Source organism: Oryctolagus cuniculus, unplaced genomic scaffold (assembly GCF_964237555.1).
Source record: "Oryctolagus cuniculus unplaced genomic scaffold, mOryCun1.1 SCAFFOLD_112, whole genome shotgun sequence".
NCBI classification, from domain to species: Eukaryota; Metazoa; Chordata; class Mammalia; order Lagomorpha; family Leporidae; genus Oryctolagus; species Oryctolagus cuniculus.
The window spans coordinates 43,889-57,881 of NW_027208386.1; the positions used below are offsets into that span (position 1 = coordinate 43,889).

At 42.6% G+C, this 13,993-nt stretch overlaps 1 pseudogene; it reads left to right on the top strand.

Annotated features, from left to right (window-relative positions):
• Positions 1-1,569: 1,569 nt before the first annotated feature.
• On the top strand, positions 1,570-3,518 carry LOC103346547 (la-related protein 4B pseudogene; annotated as a pseudogene).
• Positions 3,519-13,993: the final 10,475 nt, after the last annotated feature.

A 13,993-nucleotide genomic window follows, 5' to 3' on the forward strand; every position in this document is an offset into this window, starting at 1 on the left:
TGAACCACGGTTCTTCTGAGGTGGAGCAGGACTGAGGCTTTTATAATAAGGAAAGGAAGGGGATGTCCAGCTTTGCATTCTTTGAATATATACAGGGTAGGGTGAGTGCACTGGTTTGAATTGATGCAGGGACTAGCATGTGATTCAATAGGTCAAGCTGCTCTTCTGACATTGGCATCTCATACTGGAGTGCAGCTTTGAGTCCTGGCAACTCCTCTTCCAATCTAGATTCTTGCTAGTTTGTCTGAGATAGCAGTGGATAATGGCCCAAGCATTTCTGTCAACCATATGGAAGACCTGGATGAAGCTCCTGGCTCCTGTCTTTCATCTAATTCAGTCCTGATTGTGGTGGGCATTGTGTAGTAAGCCAACAGATGAGTGATTTCTGCTGCTTGTCTTTCTCAGTCTCTCTGATTCCCAAATAAAAACTAAATTAAAAATGAAGGAGTGGCCATTTGACATAGTGGTGTGACCACTGTTTGGAATGCCTGCATCCCATGTCAGAGAGCCTGGGAAAAGTCCCAGCTCTGCTTCTGATTCCAGCTTCATGTTGGTGTGCATTCTGAGAGACAGTGATGAGGGTTAAAGGAGTTGAGTCCGTGCCACCCTTGTGGAGACCCAGATTGTGTTTCAGGTTGCTGGTTTGGGCTTGGTCCTGCCCCAGTGGTGGCATAAAGTTGGGGAATGAACCAACAGATTTGAGATACACCCCATCTCTACTTTTCAAGTACAAAAATAAAATAATTATTTTAAAAGAGCAACAGGGTTTTCAAAACCTTTAAAATAGAAAGATCAAGCTATTTACAAATTATCACAAATATATTCACAAAAAATGTATTGTGAATAGTATTCTATTTTTTGTGCAGTCTCCACACATGTAGATGCTTAGAAGGGGACAAGTTTTACAACTTCGGCCTAATAGGAATTGGGTAAGATTTAGCCTTTATAGTATTTGATGCTGTCCCTGCTTTACTAACATGATATGGATATCGTCATCTTATAATTTGGTCATTTTAAGAGTAGTTAATTTTGAAATTATTTCAAACTTACAGAAATACCATGAGTGAGTCCCATTCATTGAGAATGCCCAGTTATTATACTTTTAGCACTTTTGCCTCTGACCCACCTCAAGCTGGGCCCCTCCAGTGTTCCTTTCTGAGAAAATGTGGGCACCATGGTTCGATGCTGGGCTCTGCTCAGTCTCCCATCCACTCTATGATGGGTGCTATCAACTTGGTACTTAGTGAATTTCTGCCAGATTGATTCACACTCAACCTTTTAAGGATTTATTTAGGTGTGTTCTCATGTGAAGGGAAGGAGTGTTGGGGATCCAGAGTCTCGAGGTTGAGACATTTTCGGTCCCAAAGAGGAAGAAGCCGCTTTTGCCACTGCACCGGCCCATGCCGGCCCTTCCTCCCTACATCCAGCCTGGCCCCGCAGCGCCGCCTCTTCCTAGTCTCCCTCCTCAGCTCTCCCTGCATGTTGCGGGGTCACCAGGCACCTGGGCTGTGGCAAGGAGCCTGCCGGAGGCCGGTCGGGCGGGGCAGGTGGCGCGGGCAGCATCCTGAAGTTTACATTAAACTTCTCCGAGTGGAACCCATGACTTCTGATGAGGACGCTAAAGTTGTGGCTGAACTGCAGGCACAGCGAGGCCAAGAGGGCAAGGACAGCTCTCATCTGATGAATGGTCCTGTCTCAAACCACTTCTCAAATTCCATCCCAGCTTTGAGTCAGGCACCAACAACTAAGGTTTCAGAGCTAAACCCTAATGCGAAAGTGTGGGGGACTCACGTTACATTTGGAAGCAAGTAGTGCAGCTGTCGGTTTGAGTGCTACATGGGAGGAGACAGCTGGCCATGGTGCAGACTGCAGCCCGCAGGGATTGGATGTCAGTGGTGATGGTGACAAAAGTCGTGAGAATGCAGCATTACCAGATTTACCTGAGTCAAATCAGACACGAACACTTTGGCTCTGGATCATGCAGAATACGAATCTCTACCTGAAAATAGTGAAACAGGAGGGAATGAATCTCAACCAGAAAGCCAGGAAGACTCTCAAGAAGTACTTAAAAAATTGGAATTCTGTTTATCTAGGGAGACTCTTGCTAGTGCCGTGTATCTTACCTCACAGATGGACAGTGAGCAGTATGCTCTAATTACAATGGTAGCTACCCTTGACTATATCAAGAAACTCAGTACTAGTGTGGATTCGATTGTTGAAGTGCTAAGATCTTTACCTTTAGTCCAGGTGGGTGAGAAGGGAGAAAAAGTAAGGCCAAATCAAAATCGTTGCATAGTCATATTGTGAGAAATATCTGAATCTACCCCTGGGGAAGAAGTAGAAGCACTATTCAAAGGAAATAATTTACTGAAATTTATTAACTGTGAATTTGCCCATAATGATAATTGATTTATTACATTTGAAGCAGAAGCTGATGCACAACAGGCTTACAAGTACCTGTGAAAAGTCAAAACTTTTCAAGGAAAACCAATTAAGGTGCAGCTAAAAGGAAGGCAATAGCTATTAACCCATTTTTGCCAAAGAATGGATTTAGGTCTCTCGACATGAACCTTTATACACAGCAGTGTTACACATCATTTATTTACCTCCAGTATACAGTCCCCAACAACAGTTTCCTCTGCACAGCCTGACTGCCCCCAGACATTGTCAACAATGCGTAGCTATTTCGATCCACCCTTGGTAACTCTATTTCCAAATACTGGATTTATACATGGGTTCACGTCTCCAACCTTCAAGCCTGCAGCCTCTCCTCTGACTTCACTCAGACAGTATCCTCCCAGAAGCAGGAAAAATTCCTTTGGCTATAGGAAGAAAATACAAGCAGCCAAACTCAGTCTCCAACACGACCAAAGCCTCCATCACAAACTTTGAACTGGGGCTGTCCAACTTCCCCCCATTACCTGGAGCTGCAGGTAATTTGATGACAGGACTTGTTTGAAAACAGGCCATCTAGCTCGGTAATAGGATTCTCAAAGGAAAGGAGCCTCCATGCAGATGCAAGTAGGAACGCTATTCCTGTAGTGGTCCCCAGAGAGCCCTCACTGCTGGCTTCTTGTGCTGTATCAGCAACATATGAATGATCCCCCCCTCAGCCCATTTACCTGAGGATCCCAAGGTGGTAGAAAAGCAGAAGGAAACCCACAGTGTGGACAGACTCCCCCTGTCCTTACTACAACTGCGTGTAAATCGGTGCAGGTGCATGGAGCTGCCAAAGAATTGTGAAAGCCCAGTTATGTGGAGATTTGTCAGAGAACGTGTAAAGAGCCACCTTCTTCCCCACTGCAACCCCCAAAAGAGCAAAAGTCAAACCCCCGCAGTTGTAGGAAGGAGAAGAAGCTCGCTGCACCTGTGGAGAAACAGAGGGAGCCCCTGCCCTCAAGTCCACTCCCAGAGTCTCCAAAGACAAGGGAAGGCAGCCTGGGCATCGGCTCTCACCCCCAGCTGTTGGAAAGTGTCTTCACAGAGGACAGGACACTCCCCCCAAGTCTCCTCAGTGAAAATCCTGTCTGGGAGTGGTTGCATAGAGCTGTATTAGCCACAAGTGAAACACTTCCCACTCAGTATGAGAATGAGCCACTGGTTAGGCACTTGCAGTGTCTATGAGCCCCACGGAATGCCTGCAAGTTATTTTTTCTTCTCTGAGTCAGATTCTCCCCCTCTTAAAAGAAAAACTGTTTTTCAGGATTTAATTAATATAAACCTTATTTTTGGTTGGTGCTTAACAGGAGATGATGTGTAAGTCTGATTTTTTTCAGGATAGAAAATGCATTTATCCCAACAGATTCATGTTTTTTATTAAGCCTCTGTGTGGTTCTGAATGCAAGCTATATAGAGTAAATTTTTCTAAATTAAGGGAACTATGCTGCTTTATTTTTTAAAATAACATTGATCTACAAGTGCATATCTCAGATGCTCCAGCAGATGGCAACCTTGGCCTCAAGCTGGAAGGGGGTTGGCAGTGTCAGGTCGCTGACACACTGGCATGGGAGCTGTGCTTTCATTTAAACTGTTAACAAGTGAGTCCAGCATTTAAAAATACATATAAATGTACATATAGGCCTTTTTGGATCCAGTGGGCAGAAAGAAACTGCAGAGCGCACCCTAGAGAAACCTGAAAGCTTTGAGCTTTGACATTCTGCCAGCAAGTACCCAGCTTCTCCCCTCAATTGCAAGTGGGTATTAACTAAAATCAATTCAAAACATGTGAATAGAACCTAAATGAAAATATACTTTTTTGGCCACTGACATGTTGCCAGTATGTTGTATCATGAAATGGTTTTGATCCCTGTGAGCTGGCTGCTTTGACTCTTGGCCTAGTGCACCTGTTCCATGCACATTTCTGTCCATGTTCCCCTGCCCCCAGGCACTCTCTCAGAAGAGTCCTCATCTTAACTCCATGGGGATGTCTTCCTGAACCTCTGCATCAGCACATGGATTTAAAAGTTATGTAATGGTGAGAGAATGGTGTTTGTGGTTTTATTCCCCTCTTTGGCTGGTGGAGGACAAAAATTGTTGCTCTTTTTACCTCCAAGATGAGGGTCTCATTGATTCACTTCTAGAAGTGTTGTACTTCTGAAGAACAATATAAATTATTTTGTTTTAAAATGCCTAAAAGTATTCTCTTTTATTTATTTGACAGATAGAGGTATACAGTGAGAGAGAGAGAGACAGAGAGAAACATCTTCCTTCCATTGGTTCACCCACCAAATGGCCACCATGACCAGAGCTATGCCGATCTGAAGTCAGGAGCCAGGTGCTTCCTCCTGGTCTCCCATGCAGGTGCAGGGGCCCAAGCACCTGGGCCATCCTTCACTGCCTTCCTGGGCCACAGCAGAGAGCAGGACTGGAAGAGGAGCAACCCTGACTAGAACCCAGTGCCCATATGGGGTGCCATTGCTGCAGGTGGAGGATTAACCAAGTGAGCCACGGCGCTGGCCCCCAACATTTTTCTTTAATTATTCTAAGCAACAGACATTAAAATATTTCCTGCTACAAGTAACCATACAGTTTATTCCATGAAATGTTATTTAACAAGATTGAGGTTTTTTTAAAAATTATTTCCATCCAATATTTAAAGGCTTGAATTGCATTTAAACTTGAAAATGACTTTGCCTTAACTTTTGTATAAGACAGCTTAGAGTTCATGGAGACACCCCAGGTTGGCATGAGTGGATCAGAATTACTCAGTTACTGTGTGGATATTTTGTTGCTAGTTTTACTGAGTAAGCATACCACAGTACAAGAACTAGCAGTAGTTTTTGTAATATACCTTAAGGATCTTAAACAGTTGATCTTTTTTCTGATTGTTTAAAAATCCTGTAAATGTAAATAGTTGATACTGTATTAAATATGTGCACTTTGGGAGTGTGCTTTGCTTGTACAGTTGTAAATAATCAGAACATATTAATAAAGGTTCCCTACAGAGAAAATCTGATAAAATTACTGATATATTATAAATGTTGATGTTGAGCTGGATGTAGATATACTTAATGCTGTGATTTGAATATTATTTTAATTTGTTGAGTTTTTTTCCCCCTCTCATACTGGTGTGTTGAACTGATTTTGTATCTTTGCTGCAAAAGGTAAATAGAAAGTTTTATTAAAAGCTGTGAGATGTTTTTATACTCTCTTTCAAAATATGGAAATGCATATTAGTCATATTTAATGTGAAAGAGTTCTGAAGTACAATGTAGTAAGCAGAAACTGGGAGGATCTTTAAGTCAAAATGGAAAATGATCTACTAATTCAAATCATATATGACTAAGTGTGATTTACCCTGCCAGAGAAAACCTGCCTGGTGTCTCTCACTGTTTCCTTCAGAGAAGTAGTCATTATTCAAAGATGTAGAAATACACATATTGCTAATAAGTTTCAAATGCCTGATTAAGGAATGAGAGAATTAATTTCTTGGTGGCTGTCAGATCGCTGGACCGAAAACCCAGAAATAATTGACCTCTTCAAACCAAACCAAGAGATGCTGTAAACACTCGAAGGGCAAGCTCTGAGACCTGGGGCCCTTTGTGTCACTTCTTAGGAGCAGGTGCCAGGGTGTGCTCAGCCATCCCCGACCCACACACCAGTGGGCTTGTAATAGTAAGTCCTTTCTCAACATGTGATATTTGCAGCATGATGTGTGTGTGTGATTAGAGCCAACTGTGGTTGGTTGGTTGCAAACTAAAAGGCTAGAGCTGAAGAGCAGCATGCAGGAGAGCAGTGGGCACGTGGAGTGGTGTCAGCACAGAAAAGGGGCTGTTCTGGTGGGTTCTGCTGCCATCTGGACAAGGTCGGTGCACTGTAATTACCGCCTAGCCAGTGACCATCTGTTGCATCCAGAGCCAAAACCTTGCTCAGATGTGATTTTTATAGTAAAGGTTATATGGCAAATAACTTTTTAAAAAAAGATTTATTTATTCAAAAGTCAAACTAACACAGAGAGAGGAGAGGCAGAGAGAGAGAGGTCTTCCATCTGATGGTTCACTCCCCAATTGGCTGTAATGGCTGGAGCTGTGCCAGTCAGAAGCCAAGAGCCAGGAGCTTCTTCTGTGTCTCACTTGTGGGTGCAGGGGTCCAAGGACTTGCGCCATCTTCTACTGCTTTCCCAGGCCATAGCAGAGAGCTGAATCACAAATGGAGCAGCCAGGTCTTGAAGTGGTGCACATAAGTGATGCTGGCACTTCAGGCCAGGGTGTTAACCCACTGCCTGATATTAAAATAGTGCACTCAGAGAATTTCATCATGACAGCCTCCATTTTGGACTACCCCTTCAGCACTGTAAGTTTCTACAGCACCAGCAGCAGTGTGGGCCATTAAGGATTCTTGCTGGGAGAGATAAGAGGGAACTTTCAGCATCAGTGATCCATGCAATAGCAAGACAGAATTTCTGCAAATAATTTAAATCCATAACCATCAGCTTGTTCAAAACCTTGTTTTCCATAACTGTGAAAGTGAAATTAAGGGGGAGATTTGAGACAGAATTCTTAAAGATACGTGAAAGAAGGTTACTGAGTGGTACATAAAAATTGGCAAACCCACAGCAGCAGGTTTTATATAAGGAATAGATCACCCATAAACAGCTCACTCACACCATCAGAGTGCCCAATCTTGGCTTCCTTCTCATCAGCTTCACCTCCACTATCAGCAATTTTATTCCTGCTTTAGAATTTAGTCTCTCTTTAATTCAATTTGAAGGTATAATCAGAGGATAGATATCACTACTCCCAATCTAGGTAATACTAGCAAGCAAAAACACAGTGCCTTCAGTGGCAAACACCGTTCAGTATTATGCCAAACTTATTAATGAACATGATACAGGAATTTTTACAATGATGAAATAATAAAAATCATTAGAGCAATTTATCAGGCTTATAGTACACACAAAAATTAAGTGTTGTCAGTCTGTTAAATGTACAGCACAGTGTGCAAATTGTTGAATATTGTCAGGGAGAAGTGAAAAAATTAAGACAAATCATGCTGGGTAAAAGTATATGGGAACAAGATTTCAGCAGGCAGTGTTAAGCAGAGAAGCACCACATAGAAATATGGAATCATTGTATATTCAATGGATGCCCTAGTCTGGGTTCACAGCTGGGAGGTAGAAATACACTTGGAGATGCAGAGGTCCCTGATCCTCTTCATGATGACTTTTACCCAATCAAGACAGTATTCTTAGTCATTCTCACATGGAAGCAAGTGTCTTTTTGCCTTTATCTCAGCTGTGGGCTCTTTCAATCATGCTTCCGCCAGTGCTGGACTTAAGTATCCTGCAAGTGAAGCAGATTTTCTTCCCCAGCAGAGCAGCTGGAGACAACAGTGGGGAATCAGATGTCAATGATTGGGAAAATGTAATTGACCCTACAGAGCCCTCTAGTGGTGAATAGTCACATTCACATGATTCATGACCCATTATTATATCCCAATGAGGACCCCAGCAACACTCAGACCTCCCAGAGTTAATTAAACCAAAGATGCTCTCCAGTTAGCACACCTTCTCTGGCATGTTATTGAGAGAGGCGCTTGAGGACTTAATCTAGGAGAGCTTCCTTGTCAGATGCTTTGACCCCCAAGAGGAGAGTTCTTGCACACAGTAATCATAAGCCTCTCTCCCTGGTCCATGTCCTTGGATGCAATGTGCAAGAATCATGACACAGAAAAATTAACAGAAAGAAAAAGAATAAAAGAAAGAAAAAGAATGAAGAAAACAAAAAGAAATAAATTGGAAGAAGAAGAAAGAAAGGAAGGAAGAATGAAAGAAAGAAGAAAGAAAAAGGGAGAAAAAGACAGGCAGGAAGGCAGGCAGGCAGGTAGGAAGGCAGACAGGAAGGAAGGCATGGTGGCAGGCAGGAAGGCAGGCAGGCAGGCAGGCAGGTGCTGGGTCTTAGTCCACCCAAAGGAGGATGGACTGGGTCCAAAGAAAGGTAAGTGCGCCGCTCGCCCGTTCCCCAGCCTCCCGATCCCGGAGACAGACACAGCGGTGAGTCAAGTCAAGCAAGCAAGAACTCCATTTATTGGCAAAGCCTTTTAAAGCACAAGACCACATGATTACTGGGGCAGGGCATAAGGGCCAACCAATTACTTAAAAGGTCATTCTACAGGGCAACTTTTTACAGGACCAGCCATATGTCTGTACACATCACCAGTTGTCACCTCCCCTGATGCTGCACAGCCAATCAGCTTTGGTGGTAAACCACTTTGGGCACCGCCCACCTTACTTCCTTTGGGCGCCATCTTTGAATTGCCACATGTGCCTAATTTCCCTTCAGCCACCATCTTTGAATTGCCTCCTGTGCCTAATTTCCCCACAGGCAGGAAGGAAGGCAGGCAGGCAGGGAAGGCAGGCAGGGAAGGCAGGAAGGCAGGAAGGCAGGTAGGCAGGCGGGCAGGAGGGAAGGAGGGAAGGAGGGAAGGAGGGAAGGAGGGAAGGAAGAAAAAATTGTGTTGTGCAATTCATGGGTTTACCATAAATTTAGATAAAGTGGGGGCCGGTGCATGCCACAGTCATTAAGCCTCTGCCTGTGGCTCTGCTATCCCATACAGGTGCCAGTTCATGTCTTGGCTGCTCCATTTCCAATCCAGCTCTGTGCTAATGACCTGGAAAAGCAGTGGATGGTGGCCCAAGTGCTTGGACCCCTGCACCCATGTGAGAGACCTAGAAAAATCTCCTGGCTCCTGGCTTTGGATTGGCCCACCTCTGACCATTGTGGCCATTGGGGAGTGAACCAGCAAAGGGAAGACCTCTCTGTCTCTCTCCTGACTTTGTCAAATAAGTAAGTAAATATTTAAAAAAAATAGATAAAGTGAAATTTTTCTATATAAGTTCTGTTCTATAAAGTAAATCAGAAATTAGAGACTAAGCATCATTGGTTTTCCAATGTTCTATAAAACAAAAATTTACCTCTTGTAGATTCACGCAGTAAAATTTACTTTTTCAAAGAGGGACAATTTTAACAAGAGCCTTCAAAGAATTTTCTATGATGAGCCAAATTCACTATTGTCAGAAAAAAATTAGTAAATTTTAGGAAGGCCTATTAGAATAAATCAGATATGCCTTCTATTCACATGACTTTGTGAGATTGAGAGTGCTTTGTTTCAACCTTTTTTTTTTTTTTTTTTTTGACAGGCAGAGTTAGAGAGAGACAGAGAGAAAGTTCTTACTTCCATTGGTTCACCCCCAAATGGCTGCTACAGCCAGCATTGCACAGATCCAAACCAGGAGCCAGGTGCTTCCTCCTGGTCTCCCATGTGGGTGCAGGGCCCAAGCACTTGGGCCATCCTCCACTGCCTTCCCGGGCCACAGCAGAAAGCTGGACTGGAAGAGGAGCAACTGGGACAGAACCAGCGCCCCAACCAGGACTAGAACCCAGAGTGCCAGCCCCACAGGTGGAGGATTAGCTTAGTGAGCTGTGGCGCTGGCCTGTTTCAACCTTTTTCTACTAGGCTGATGAATATTGTCACTTGAAATGTTTTCATTTAAAACTAAATTCTAATTACCAATAATCAATCATTCAAATTAGTACATGATAATACACATTATTTTTCTTTTAGTACATCATAGTGACAAAACTGCAGTAGTACCACAATTATAGTCTGTTCTGGAGTCCTTATTGAAATATTTTTTTTTCTTGAATCTGTTCTGCTTTCTTAGTTTTTTTTTTTTTTAAATTATTGATTTACTTATCTGAAAGTCAGACTTTTCAGAAGAGAGAGAGGGAGGAGGAGAGAGAGGGAGTCAGGGAGAGTATAAAGTACTGTTTGAAGATTACTTTTACAGTTAATTCTTATAGTACAACACATTAAGGACAGAGGTCCTACATGGGGAGCAAGTGCACAATGACTCCTGTTGTTGATTTAACAATTGACATTCTTATTTATAATGTCAGTAATCACCTGAGGCTCTTGTTATGAGCTGCCAAGGCTATGGAAGTCTCTTGAGTTCACAAACTCTGACCTTATTTAGACAAGGCCATAATCAAAGTGGAAGTTCTCTCTTCCTTTCAGAGAAACGTACCTCCTTCTTTGATGACCTGTTCTTTCCACTGGGATCTCACTCACAGAGATTTTTCATTTAGGTCATTTTTTGCCACAGTGTCTTGGCTTTCCATGCCTGAGAAACTCTCATGGGATTTTTAGTCAGATCAGAATGACTTAAAGGCTGATTCCTAGACTAGAGTGATGCTTAGGGTTTTTGCCATTCTATAAGTCTGCTGTGTATCCTGCTTCCCATGTAGGATCATTCTCTCCTTTTTACTCTATCAATTATTATTAGCAGGCACTGATCTTTTTATATAATCCCTTTGACACTTAATCCTATATTTATGATCAATTATGAACTTAAACTGATCACTTTAACTAGTAAGATGGCATTGATAAATGTCAACTTAATAGGATTTGGAGTCCCATGACCTATGGCAAGAGAACAAGTTTTTCAAATGCTGTTTAATTAAGAGCATATCCATGGGGTCTTGTGTGTTTTTTCTTATTTAATCTTTGAAGTACACCTCTACTTATGGATTGAATTCTTAATTGCATGTGAGGAGAAATGTAGGTCAAAGTTTTAGTAATATAACAAAATTGCCTTGCAAAATATAACATGGCAAGAATTTGCATTCATGTGTACTTCTTTTCAAAGCTCAGAATCCTAAACATGTACATCTTTAGGGGTACATATCAGATGCAATTTTTTTTTTTTACAGTTAGAGTGGACAGTGAGAGAGAGAGACAGAGAGAAAGGTCTTCCTTTTCCATTGGTTCACCCCCTAATGGCCACTGCAGCCGGTGTGCTATGGCTGGTGCACCACACTGATCCGAAGCCAGGAGCTAGGTGCTTCTCCTGGTCTCCCATGCAGGTGCAGGGCCCAAGCACTTGGGCCATCCTCCATTGCACTCCCAGGCCACAGCAGAGAGCTGGACAGGAAGAGGAGCAACCGGGACAGAATCCGGTGCCCCAACCGGGACTAGAACCCGGTATGCCGGTGCCGCAGATGGAGGATTAGCCTATTGAGCTACAGCGGCACCCAGATGCAAATTTTATCTGGAATATCACCTTCTAGCTTATTCACACTATTGTTCTATATGACTCATTTGTAGTACTACAAGGGGATTCCCCCTCTATTGGACCCACTTCCAATAACATCAACCTCTTATTCATATTTTCCAGTTCACTGTAGTTATTCATTTAATCGTACATTGAAAAAGACTCTAAATTCTCATTCACCATGTCTTCTGGTTAAGGATGTAAACTTGGTAACTCCAAACATTTGCAGATCCTGTGGCTGCATCTGACAGAGCATATGACTAGTGTATTTATATTGGTCTAATTAAACTCATCTTTATAAAATCACTTAATATGTGTATCTGTCTATATCTAAAAGTAACACAATTTTTTGTCCATGAATACTTCATATTATCATGCATAGATTGAATATTTTCACATATTCACATCACCATTCCCTGTTCATGTGGAATGGATAATATGACATAATGTCTCTACTGATGTCATAAGATTTATACATAGGGGCTGGCACTGTGGCATAGTGGGTAAACCCACTGCCTGCAGTGCCAGCATCCCATATGGGAACCAGTTCAAGTCCTGGCTACTCCACTTCCAATTCATTCCAATAATAATTTTATTTTGCACATTGGAATCGAAGGGTGAACCCAACCACCACTCTCTCCATTCATCTTCTCTTCCAGTTATGATCATAAGGAAGGACATCTATATATTTCCAAGATCAAAGAAAATTAATTTTTCTCCAGTAAGGTGATTACTTAATTATTCTTCAGCTTATTTTCAGTTTTCTCTCATTTTTACTTCAACTTTCTGCAAACTTTTTGAAGTATGCTTCTTATGTTGGTTGCTAAATAATATGAGCCTGGCACTGTGGCATAGTGGGTAAAGCCACTGCCCGCAGTGCTGGAATCCCATATAGATGCTGGTTCAAGTCCTGCCTGCTTAACTTCCCACTCAGCTTTCTGCTTTGGCCTTGGAAAGCAGTGGAAGATGGCCCTAGTCCTTGAGACCCTGCAGTCACGTGGGAGGCCCAGGAGAAGCTCTGGATCCTGGTTTCAGATTTTCTCAGCTCTGGCTGTTTGTAGCCATTTGGGCAGTGAACAAGTGGATGGAAGACTTATCTCTCTCTCTCTCTCTCCCTCCCCCATCCCTCCCTCCCTCTCCTTCTGCTTCTCTGTAAATCTGCCTTTCAAATAAAAAAATAAATATTAAAAAAACCCATCCCTATTCTCATTAGAGAACAGACATGAACTAAATTTAAAAAAAAAAAAAAATGGGGCCGGTACTGTGGCACAACCGGTAAGCCTGTTGCTGGCAGTGCTGGCATCCATATGGGCACTGGTTCAAGTCCCAGCTGCTCCACTTCCAATTCAGCTCTCTCTATGGCCTAGGAAAGCAATAGAAGATGGCCCAAGACCTTGAGCTCCTGCACCTGCTTGGGAAACCTGGAAGAAGCTCCTGGCTCCTGGCTTCAAATCAGTGCAGCTCCAGCTGTTGCAGCCAGATGGGGAATGAACTAGCCTGTAGAAGACCCCTCTCTCTCTGCCACTCCTTCTTTCTCTGTGTAACTCTGACTTTCATATAAATAAATAAATCTTTAAAAAATTTTAAAAATAAAAACTCAATAGTCTCATGGCTTTCTAAAGTTCTGTGCATTTTCCTTCTCTTTTTTAAAATTAACATGATATCCTCCAGAAGCTAGTGTTCTGTTTTGTTTTAAAGATTTATTTATTTAATGGCAGTATTACAGAGAGAGGGGAAGAGACAAGGAGGGGGGGAATAGAGAGAGAGGGAGAGAGAGAGTGATAGAGAGAGAGAGAGAATATTCCATCCATTGGTTCACTCACCAATGGCTGCTATGTCCAGGGCTGGGTCAAGCTGAAGCCAGCAGTCAGGATCTTCATCCAATTCTCCACATGAGTGCACACTCTCAAGGACTTAGGGCATCTTTTGTTGCTTTTCCAGGCATATTAATAAGGAGTTATCAGAAGTAAAGCAAGCCAGGACTAGAATCAGTGCCCAAATAGGATGCCAGCACTCCAGGCAGCAGTTTAACCTGCTAAGCCACACGCTGGCTCTCCATTTTCCTTCTCTCTTTCCTAAAGAGGAGAAAATATGTATTGATCTATTTTCAGTCTTAGTCTATTTTGTGTTGTTACAAAACCAGTGTACAATGTGTAATTTATAAAGAAAAAGTGTATCTTACAGTCATATGAGAAGTCCATGATCAAGAGGCCCCATCAGGAGAGGGCCATATTCCTGTAACTTAACTTGGCAGAAGTCATTACATGGTGAGAGAGAGTGTAAGAGATAAAACTTATCACCTCAAGGTCCTTTCAAAATTGGTGTCAATCTATTCCTGAGGGTTGAAACTATTGTCTTGGGGATTTTTTTTTTAAGATTTTGTTTATTTGAGAGGTAGAGCTACAGACAGAGAGAGGGAGAGACAGAGAGAAAGGTCTTCCA